Raw genomic sequence first — 11,427 nt, forward strand, 5'->3', positions numbered from 1 at the left:
ATGATTATTATAGTATTTCAAGTCTTCATGCCAGGACCTTCAACCGAATTGTCTAAACACAACAGTACTTTCCCCTATATGCACTAACTATATGTTTGCCTATATAATAAACACGTAATGCAACTTTTACTTTTTCTTCCTCACTGTGTGATCAAAAGCTCCACTTCTTCGTGATCAAAAACATAAATCAAAAACCCCACTTTTAATCTATGTTTATCAATAGGAAAATATTAATTAAGTAGTAATAAAAAAGTAAGAAAACAGAAGTGATAGTACTGTAATATGAATAATTTTATCTTTTTTATGTTATAATATTACTGTAAGATGAACAATACCCTTCTTTTTGTCTTGCCGCTATTCAAATTGTAGTACTTTTAATGATATTAGTCTCACTCACCACAAGATCTCGGCCCAATCGGGATAAAGTTTTATCATGATAGAATATTTGAAAAATCCTAATTGAGATGTCCCAAAATTTAGATTTCAAAAAATGTATGATAAGTCAGTTTAATAAATTACATAGATATGATATATTGATTATATGTGTATGACAAGTCGCTTTAACAAATAATATATATGAAATGTCATTTGTGACAGAATCTACAACATATGATAGAAAACTCATGTCATCCTAGATATTTTGGATCCCGATCAAGGTTTCAGAACCCAATCGAGACAGGATTTAGACACATTTTTATCCCGATTTATTATTTACGACAAGATTAAGATAAGTAAATCCTAATTCGTCCCATCCCGTTGTCAACCCTACTGATTCTCTTTCTTTAGTCAACATCTGCTCTTGTGACCATTGATTCACACTTCAAATCCTAGTGATTTCTTAAAATTTTCATTTTTTTGAATTTCAAATCTGACTTATTAATGCATCTAATGTATAGTAATTGGCTCCCACCTTAACTAGAGATAGCCATGTGTCTGTATAGCATGGCACGGCACGAGCACGTTTTGGTAGGGCACACGGCGCAACACGACATGGACGTGGGTTGGGCTGTGTTGAGAATATTTAACACATGGACTTTAAAAGCTCAACACGTGAAAATGCCCACAATAAGCATGTTTCACTTTTTAATGAAAGTAAACTTAAAATTTTATATTTTACAAATAACTTGAAATTGAATGTTTTAATATATTTTCTTAGCGTAAAGTTTTTTAAATTTATTCAATTCTAAGTTTAGAAAAAAAAAACTCTAATTGTTTTATGTTTTTAATTAATTAAATGAATAGATAATGTCATAATTTAATAAATAAATATCATAATTTTATAAAATTATGTATTAATGTTATTATAAATTATGATCTATGATTCTATAAGTCCAAGTTAACAATTAAGTTAACCTTTATGAAAATTTTGTTATTGTTGTGGTTATTTTTGTTGAGTATCAAAAAACAATTTTAATACTGTAAGTTTAATTTAGTAGTTAGTATTACATTCTTTTACTATTATTAGTTTATTATTAATGAATATGGATATGAGTTTTACACTTTTGATTCCATTGAATTTGATTAAAGGTACATGGACCCAAAACAGGTAAATGAGCTTCAAAATATTATGCTAATAGGTTGGAATGGCTTTTTTAAAAATTAACAAAAAGAAAAAACTTATGGTGTTTTTTTTTCTTAGGCATGGCCCACGACATGACACTCATGGGTACTGCACGTGTGTCGGGCTGAACTTAAGGAAAAAGATTAAGCATGACATGGTACACTATGAAGTACATGGTGGATACAGTATTGCACGAGCACGAATCCTCGTAGGTCTTCTCTGATGGCAATATCACCAACATCATTCTTAAATGCAAATTAAGTATTGACTCAGTTAAAAAGTTGTCCACAATTTTAAGGCGCGTGATCAAAATGTGTACTAATTAATGCACCGTCCACAATAAGCTGCAATTAAGATAATCAAGGAACAATGCGTGTTTATTTTATGGACAGAACTTGATAGTTTAATAAAGGGTAATGTTTAGGGACCTCCCTTAAGGTTTACTGTATTAACACTTAGATGGAATGTATTAATGTAATTACAGATACTTTCGTCCTCGTTAGTATAAAATATGTATCGCATTAGTATAAAAGGGTAAACATGTAAATACATACTTAAATTTAAAAAATAATTCAAAGTGAAGCTCGATGTTCTGAGAAATCTTGAATGTTACACCCTATTAACCAGATCTTGGCAATAACCAACAGACAAAAGAAAACCAACTATGCACTTATCTTTCTCTTTCACATAAGCAAAAACCTAACATCCACTTATCTCTCTTTCACAAAAGTAGAAACTCAATACCATTTCAATCTTTTTTTCTAAAGCTATGAAGAAATCAAGATTAAAAAAGATTTTACCTTTAGATTTTGGTGTTGGCTCGTGTCTTCCACAAAGCTGCCAGTGGAGAAGAAGTCGAAGGCTGGGAAGAAATCCTAGAGGAAGCCGCCTCTAGCGACAAGAAAAAAAAAAGCGTGCAAAGAAGAATATCGAGACGTACAAGATCTACATCTTCAAAGTCCTAAACCAAATATATCCTAATATTGGAATCTCAAGAAAGGCCATGGAAATCATGAAAAGTTTCATCAACGATATTTTTGAGAAGCTTGCTTCAGAAGCTTCAAGGCTGGTGAGGTACAAGAAGAAGCCGACGATTACATCTCAGGAAATTCTGACGGTTGTCAGACTTGTACATCCTAGTTAGCTAGCTAAGCACGTTGTTTTCGAGTGTGCCAAGGTTGTTATTAAGTTCGCTTCTTCCTAAATGAAGTTTACTGCATTTTTTAATGGATTTGGGTGTTATGTGATTTGTTTAGTTAGTGGTTTAGGCTTTTAATTTTACTAGATGAAGACGTTTTCATTTTCGTTTTGGGTGGGTTTTTAAGGTTTGTTTGGATGTACTTGAAATTAGGATTTGATCTAGGTGATGTGCATGTTCATTATATGAGAAAATGAAAATGAAATATGATTTCTAAATTGCCTTGTTGGTTCTTTACTAAGTTATGATTCGTTATTGTGAAATAAATGCATTTTAGATCCTTTTTTTTTAGGCAATGTCAATTGCTTTACATGGAGGACTATGTTGGTCTATCCAACATTTTGTGATTCCAGCTAATGTTATTGGCTATCAGTTCTCAAAGTTTTATTTAATAATTTATTATTTTAGCATGAAGGGTATTTTAGTAATTTAAATAGTCTACTAACAGTCAATGTAACGGGTAACCAACAACAGGGGAAGTACCTATAATTATATTATTTTGGCATGAAGGATATTTTAGTAATTTAAATAGTCTACTAACAGTCAATGTAACGGGTAGCTAATGACAGGAGAAGTGCCTATAATTATATTAATACATTCTATTTAAGTGTTAATATACCAAACCTTAGGGGAAGTCCCTAAAAATTACCCTTCAATAAAATACGATCAACCAATGCATTGTCTACAATAAATGCTTGGAAAGATTGTTAAAAGAATTTCAAATCCTCATTAAAACTCCCAAAAAATTATATTGCACATTGTTTTATATTTGTGTGCGTGTGTGTGTTATAATCATTACCAATAACCGTGCTAACATTTTGTGTCTGTTCAATAATATCTTTGAGGTACATTCATAATATTTCGTTTACTAAAATAATATGGTTTCTTAAAATGAACCACTAATTAATTGAAATAAAGTTACATAATTAAGGTTTTTCATAAATATTTTATTCTTTATAACAAACAAAGCTATAAATTCGTCACTCCGACTAATTATAAATCCCATTCATTAGTACTATTATGTCGAGTAAACATAGGATATTCTTTGAAAAATCTAAGGACATTGCCATCATAATAATTTTTATTTTCCGTTACCTATACACACTATAGTAAAACCTCTATAATTTAAAATTCGGCAAATTAATAAATTTGGTCATATAATAATTTTTTGTGGTCCTGACTTGGGTGAATGGACTAAATTAATAATTTCGATAAATTAATAAGATAATATTTTTTTATGAAAACTTTGTGGCCTCCTTCATATCATAAATTAGTAATATGCTGAAATTAAAAATATAATTGTAATAGTTGGATCTCATTTCTAATTTCACTTATTGCTTTTAGAAGTTTTGGGACTGATTTGTAAAATTTCAAGAATTTTAATTTTTGTTAATTTAATTTATATTTAGTGGGTCAATTTATTTTAATTGATTAGATTAATATAATACAATGAATTTTTAGTTGATTAAAATGTATGTTCATTGAATTGTATATAGGCTCTATAAATTAACAAATTATTAATTAATTAATTGATTAATACCTCTTTAAATTAATAGGTTTTGTGTGGTCCCGACATTATTAATTTATAGAGATTTTATTATATTATCAAAATGAATTTTCTTGTCCTATTATTTGAACCCACTTTAAGTATCTATTCTATTATACCAATTATCATCATCGATGTCGTCGGCATCATCATCATTGTTGTTGTTCTTGCTATTATTATTATTATTATTATTTTGTTCATAAGGTATATATTTATTTTATGTATTTAGGGTAAGTATTGCCTACCATAAAATATGAATAGGAATGTAAAAAATTCCTAAAAGATGAAAAAATTAGTTTGGTCTAAAATAGGGATGGCCAACGGGCGGAACAACACATGGCACAGCATGAGTATGGTTTGATAGGGCATGCGGCACAGTACAGTGTTGTGCAAATTTTATTAAACTCGCAAGTGCACGAATCTATTATACAATAGATTTTAATTATGCGTAGAATTAATTTTCTATGAGGATGGTTGGATTTGTGGTGAAAATGATCTAGAATATTCTAAAATTTAAATTAAAATGGCGGGAATAAATTGAAGAGGAAACTATTAAAATGAAGCACTTGGGTATCTGGATCCGCATCAACATGCACCATGAGCTAAATATTCTTTATTAGTGCCAATTAAATCATGAGGGGGGAATCCACACCTCATGAACCACACTCTAATCAATATGGTGCTAAGGGCTTATCGTGTCAAATAATAATAACCTTGTACTAGGGAGCCGGTGAAACCAGGGCGGTATCTAGACAAGATTATTATTATTTATCGACGAAAAGTCAAAACATCCACAATAATTAGAGGAGAAGAGAAAGTAAATTTACCAAATAAAGCCCATGACACATGTTGAGACTTCACCTTCAACCCAACCTTGAAAGAAAATTAGCTACTCATAATTGAACTAGGGGTAAAATAGAAATTTATTAAAATATGTAGAAAATATAAGATGGAAAAGGAATCACAGAAAATGGAGCTCAAAAATGAATTCAGAGATGCCAAATTAGGGGGGGAGAGCCCCCTTTTTATAGATACATTTAGTAAATCATGACCATCAGATTAAAAACATTTCAGACGCTCAGGATTGCGCCACGTCATCAGTCAACGGTACGCTTTTTGACCACTCGGTTTGAATAGTAACACGGTTTGACCACGCGGTTTGAATAGTGACGCGGTTTGGTTGAAAATAATCCTGTGTATATGCATGTACCGTACACGGGATTTTTGGTCCACTAACATGCTGCCACGTCACTGATCAACAGTACATAAGAATTTTAGTCCAACAGGATCGTGACACCTCATCAGTCAATGCCACATCATCAGTCAATGTCACGTCATCGATCTGTCTATGTGAACAGTGTCATGAACAGTAACGTAGATAATATCGTACATGTGAACAATACTATTTTTTGTTTTATGCTCCTCCAAAGATTTTTGACTGTCCTGAGTTCAAAAGTGATGTCCGTTTTGCTGTCTGATCTCTCGTTCATTGTGAAATGACCATGATGCCTCTAAAATACATAAAATACTTAATTAAAATAAAACACACATAATTAAATCACAAGAGATTTAAATACATAAAAGTAAGGGTGTTAGTAAGACTTGAAATGTAAAATAACGATTTTCTCCTTTATAAATATACACTTTCTAACACTCAACATAGAGCACGCTGCATGCGGGTTGGGCTTGGTTGAGAATTTTAGGCAGGTGGATCTTAAAAACACGACATGATTAGATATGAGTTAAAGTACACAACATGAAAAGACCTGCAATAAAATACGTTTCACTAGTGGGTTAGCACACAGCTCGTGGACCTTCAATAGCATGTGGGCCAAAGTATATTAAAGTAAAACTTTTTTAATGAAAGTAAATTTAAAATTTTTTGGTTTTTCAAATAAATTGAAATTAAATCCTTCAATGTATTTTATTAGCGTAAGTTTTTTTAATTCATTTAATTCTTAATTAAAAAATATTCTAATTAATTTTTTATTATTGTTGTTGTTATTACTGTTAAGTATTAAAAAAGAATTCTAATACAATGGATCTAACTTAACAATTAGTATTGCATACTGTTACTATTATTAGTTAATTATTATTGAATATGGAGTTGAATTTGGAACTTTTAATTCTATTGAATTTAACTAAAGGAACGTTGGTCCAACAAAAAAAATACATGGGCTTGAAAAATGCATGCCAATAGCTTAGCTTGCCCTCTTAAAAAAGAAAAAAAAAGTTTATCATATTTTTTTTTCTTAGGCAAGGTCCACGGCAGGGCTGAGCATAACACACGTGCGCTCGACACATGTTGCTTGCTGAACAAAAGCAAAAAAAATTAGACACGGTATGGCACGACATGAATCACATGGTAAGTCGTGCCAGCCCACAAGCCGTCATGGGCCTTTCTTTGATGCCGGCCCAACCCATTGGCCATCTTTGGTTTAAAAGAGTAATAATAGAGTTACAAACACTTGTACATACTTTTTTGCACAAATTGAAATGATGTGATTAAATTAGTTGGATTAAATACCCCTTAATGCCGATATGATTTGTTTTTATTATTTCGTATTTCCATTCAATCAATAAATTTATACCATATTATTTATACAAAATAAATTTGTATCAAAGTCGTACTTGTATCTCCACCTTGCCTATGAAGTATGACAATGAGATTATTGAAGTTATATTTTTAAGATCTAATCTTTAGGAGCTCGAAGAATATAATGCTAATAAATATTTTTAGCTCGAAAATTAACCTTTGATTTATCACATAATTACAATAAAACCCTAGTTTATTGTACCTGCTTCGCCACCTTTGTGAGTAAAAAAATTATATTTTTTAAATCCACTCTTTAAAAGCTCAAAGAATGTAACGCTAATAAATATTTTTAGTGCAAATATTAATCTTTTATTTATTATATAATTACAATAGATGCCCATTTTACAAATTTTGACTAAAGCCATGCATCATTGAGCCTGCCTTGGATAACCAACAGCCATAGACTTGATTGAGTACTTTACCTACCTTTCAACTTTTAGATTAAAAAAAGAAAAAGAAAAGAAAAGGCAAAGACCTAGCTCAAGTGATGAGATTACAATCTCCTTAGGACCAAAGTCTTGAATTCAAGCCTCATTAATGGGGAATAGAGGGAAATCGGACGGTCCTCTTATTTGTTTAAAAGAAGAAAAAAATGTGAGCAACCTGGAGACTAAAATATCAGTCGTAAGTTATTTCTTATTCTACATATCAAAACGTATGGCATCTCCTTCAGAGAAATTAAATCCATTCACCCCAAAACCGAAGTCAGCCAGCTGAATCACATTTATAGGCCATCCAAATATTATTAACTAACTTATTGCTATCAAACAAGCCAAAAACAATTGAGTACTCATAAACTAACACCCTGCTTAGCAAACTCAGAAGATTAAAAGTGTGTTCCATCATAACTCTTAAGCGCACTGTGGAATGAAATCCACATTCAGATCTTCGTGATTTGTAATTTCCATGTATAGTATTTTAATTTGTGTATTTTGATGCGTAAATTAGCAAGTATACTAATCAGCACAAGTAATATAATGAAAAGTAGAGTATCGTCCTATAAAAATTGTGTATCCTATTAGCTACCAAAGTTATTCTAACCTTAATGTATTTGAACAATCGAATAGCAGATTTAAATTATAAATTAAAATAAAATAAAATAACTAAAAAAATAAATAAATATGCATGCAGTAATAAAAATTTATCTAATCTAATCTATATCCTCTCTCGAGTAATATAAAAAATGCATTCACATATTAACCAACTATATCCCTATGAGAATTTAAATATGTAAAGATTTATTAAGCTCTATGGAAATTCTTAAATAAACTGCATGAATCACATCGGTATATCTCTATCTTTCGTTCAATTTATGGCATTCATTACACAGAGCAAAGACACATAAATCTTCACTCGATCTCATTATATATCCTCAAATCATTTAAATATTAGCCAGATATTTAAAAGCATTAATTAAAATCATGAACACTCAATATGAAATAATAAATTAAAAGTAACATAGATTTATGAAATTAAATCTTTATTGTTAGAGTACATCGAATTCCTAACAAAATAAATTAATTCATAAAAATATAAAGAGAATTTATAAATATTATAAGAAATATTTAAGCACAACAATCGAGAAAAGAGAAAGAAAAAATTAAGAATTAATCCCGGCCTTCCTCTGATCTCTTACGGCCGCTTCAGTTTCTGTCAATTCATGTGGCTGCTGCTACCTTCTAATTCCGGACACGGCTACCATGCAGGGCCTAAAATCCCCTGTATGGTGCAGGGGCTGCCATTGAGCCATTGGATTCAGTTTATTTGAATCCAACGGTTGAGGTTTTAATTTGAAAAAAAAAAGAAAGAAAACGTGAATAAAAGCAAAAAAAGAAGGGCAACCGGAAGAAAAGCATTTTCATCCCCCTCTCTTTCTCCCCCACCCCCTTGTTCTCCTCCCCCCCTCCCCCCCCCCCCCCGGAACATTGAACCAGAAAATCCTCATCTTTCTCCCTCTCCATCCCCACATTCTTCCTCGCTCTCGCTCTTGCTCACTCTCGCGCTCCTGCTCACGCTCATGTTCCCGCTCCCGCTCCCGCTCTCACTCTCGCTCTCGTGTTAAACACGTTCTCAGATGAATCAGAAATTATATCAAAAAAGAAATTGCAAAACAAAACCCAAGCCTAATCTCCTTATCCCGATCGAAATTCACATCTCTTTTTCTGTCATAGTTCTTCAACCACGATTCGTCACAGCTGTCTCCCTCTCCATCACGGTTCTTCAACCAGAATCGACTGCTGTCGTGTCTCGGCTTCTCTCGATTGGTGGTGGTGGTGGTGCTGCTGCTACAATTTCTCTCTTAAGGATCGACTGCTGCTGTTGCATCTCTCTTTAGGAATAACTTGTGATGCTGCTACTGATGCGTCCATGCTCTGTCTCGGCTGGTGGTGGTGGTGTTGCTGCGTCTCTGCTTTGTCTCGACTGGTGCTGCTGCTCTCTCTCTCAAGTTGCTCCTATAAAGAGATCGGAGCATATATGTTGAGAATCGACATTGGCTCACTGGTATTATTCTTCTATTTGGGTAAATTTTGAGTAATTATTATTTATTTTGTGCATGTGATGTTGGAAAGTTCGTAGTTTATGTGGAGTATCTAGACTTTGCTACTTGGGTTCTCTGTAATGAGCTCCCCCCGCCCCAAAACCTCTCTTTAGTTTTTTTCTTCTATCTATGAATGCTTTAGAGTAGACTGTATGTGAGTAATATTTTGTCTTATTTGAATGCTTAAGCTCTCTTTCATTTTTGCAAACTTTTTTGGCTTTTGTGAAGAGATGTTTTGAGTAATTCTTATAAGGAAGAACGCTTAAGCTCTCTTTCATTTTTGCAAACTTTTATTGCAGTGTGAGAGGAGATGTTTTGAATAGTTCAATATACGGACTTGTGCAACTCAGGGAGTGTCTATAATCAGTTTTTAACCCAAGCTTTCATAGTATTTTGTTTGTGTCCTTGTTAGAATTTTTATCATGCAATGATAGATAAGGTCAGAGTTATGGAGGAGTGTGGGACTAATTTTTTTTTTTTAGGGGGGTTTTCCAACATGCTTTTGTTTCCCTTTCATTACTGAATCCTTGAAATTTAGTTTAATGTCTTTCATTTTCTTGCACATCTCTGGAGCAGTGATGGCAAAATGTTTTTGAGTATTGGGACCGCGCTACATTATTTCTTGTATTTTTTATCTGCACCTATTTGAATATTTGAACTGCTATTTTTTACAGCTTTTTATTCTTACATATTTTGTGCTGCAGTTTTAGGGGAAGTTTTGGTATTCTCTCAGTAATTCTGGGAGATTGCCCTGTGGCGCGTTAGGATAAGGCTTTTGAAGTCATAGATCTGTCCGCTTCGCTCTCAAACTGTCCATCAAGTGCGAGTTTAGTACCAACAAAGTAAAGTTCAAGCTCCGGGTCGGATTTGGCAGCGGACTTAATGCTGAGGCACAAGAATCTTATTTAGGCAGGAGAGGTAATATATAAAATAAAATTCACTCACCAATAATTTGATTTTGATTTAATTTGATTTTGATTGAGAAACTTATCCACGAAAGCCCTTTGTGAGTGCTTGGAACTTGCATCATCGCCTGCCTGGAATTGGAATTCTTACTTGTCTCTGCATTTTAAGGAACAGGAAAAGAAAAGTAGTTTAAGAGAAATAATAAGAGTGGAAATGGCAATGTCGTCCATGAAGAAGAAATGTTTCATTTTTGCTTTGGTTTTGTATCTTATTATGGATGCAAGATTTGGTGGTGGTGTCTTTGTTGCTGAGTTATGAGAAAGCAAGTTACATTCGTGGGTTCAGTAAATATTTTGGCAAGATTTTTTATACTTCTAGTTATGGGATTTGGTTTTTGCTTTCTTGTTTGTGTCTTACAGTTGGAATAGCTGGAAATTATTCGGAGGGGGCAGAATCTGTTGGATGATGAACTTTGCTGCGGCTTTGTTGCAATTTTGTTGGCTGCAGAATTTTAGGGTTGGCTTTAGTAAATATAGGTTGATATTTGCAAGGCATCTTTTATACGGCTTATGTAAAAAAAATTTCTTTTTCCATTTACATTGCTGGGTTTCGTTGTAGTTGCTGAGCAAGTGATAGAACACATTCAATTTTATACAACAATTATAAGTATTGACCATGAGGCAGGATACTGGAAAATTGTTGTGTTATTACCCCTCAATGGTAAAATGATTGCAATTGATATGGTGATCACAATTGATGACTTTTGAATGAAACCATATGTTTTAATTATTTATTTATCCTGTTATTTATTTTAATAAAGCTTAGTTTATTTCATTTGCATGGATGTTTATTTCACAAGATACTTATTTGAAAAATGTCAAAAAAAAATGTTATACTGCTAAAAAATAAATACGTTGTTAATAAGTTGTGCTGAGCTTTTACTTTAAAACTACTTACCTTTCTTCCTTTTTTTATTTGTCGTAAATTTATGCAATATATCAATCCACTTTTTTTTTCGGAGATGGTACTTGTAATAAGGTTGGATGATACACTTGGTGTAATGTACTAGATTTTGGTGGAT

At 32.4% G+C, this 11,427-nt stretch overlaps 1 long non-coding RNA gene across 1 annotated transcript; it reads left to right on the forward strand.

Annotated features, from left to right (window-relative positions):
- The first annotated feature begins 8,802 nt into the window (after positions 1–8,802).
- On the forward strand, positions 8,803–11,135 carry LOC112101192. Its single transcript, XR_002907295.1, has 3 exons — positions 8,803–9,403; positions 10,145–10,358; positions 10,766–11,135. It is a non-coding gene; the product is annotated as an uncharacterized LOC112101192 (long non-coding RNA).
- The last annotated feature ends 292 nt before the right edge of the window (positions 11,136–11,427 follow it).

Source organism: Citrus clementina, unplaced genomic scaffold (genome assembly GCF_000493195.1).
Source record: "Citrus clementina cultivar Clemenules unplaced genomic scaffold, Citrus_clementina_v1.0 scaffold_2, whole genome shotgun sequence".
NCBI classification, from domain to species: Eukaryota; Viridiplantae; Streptophyta; class Magnoliopsida; order Sapindales; family Rutaceae; genus Citrus; species Citrus x clementina.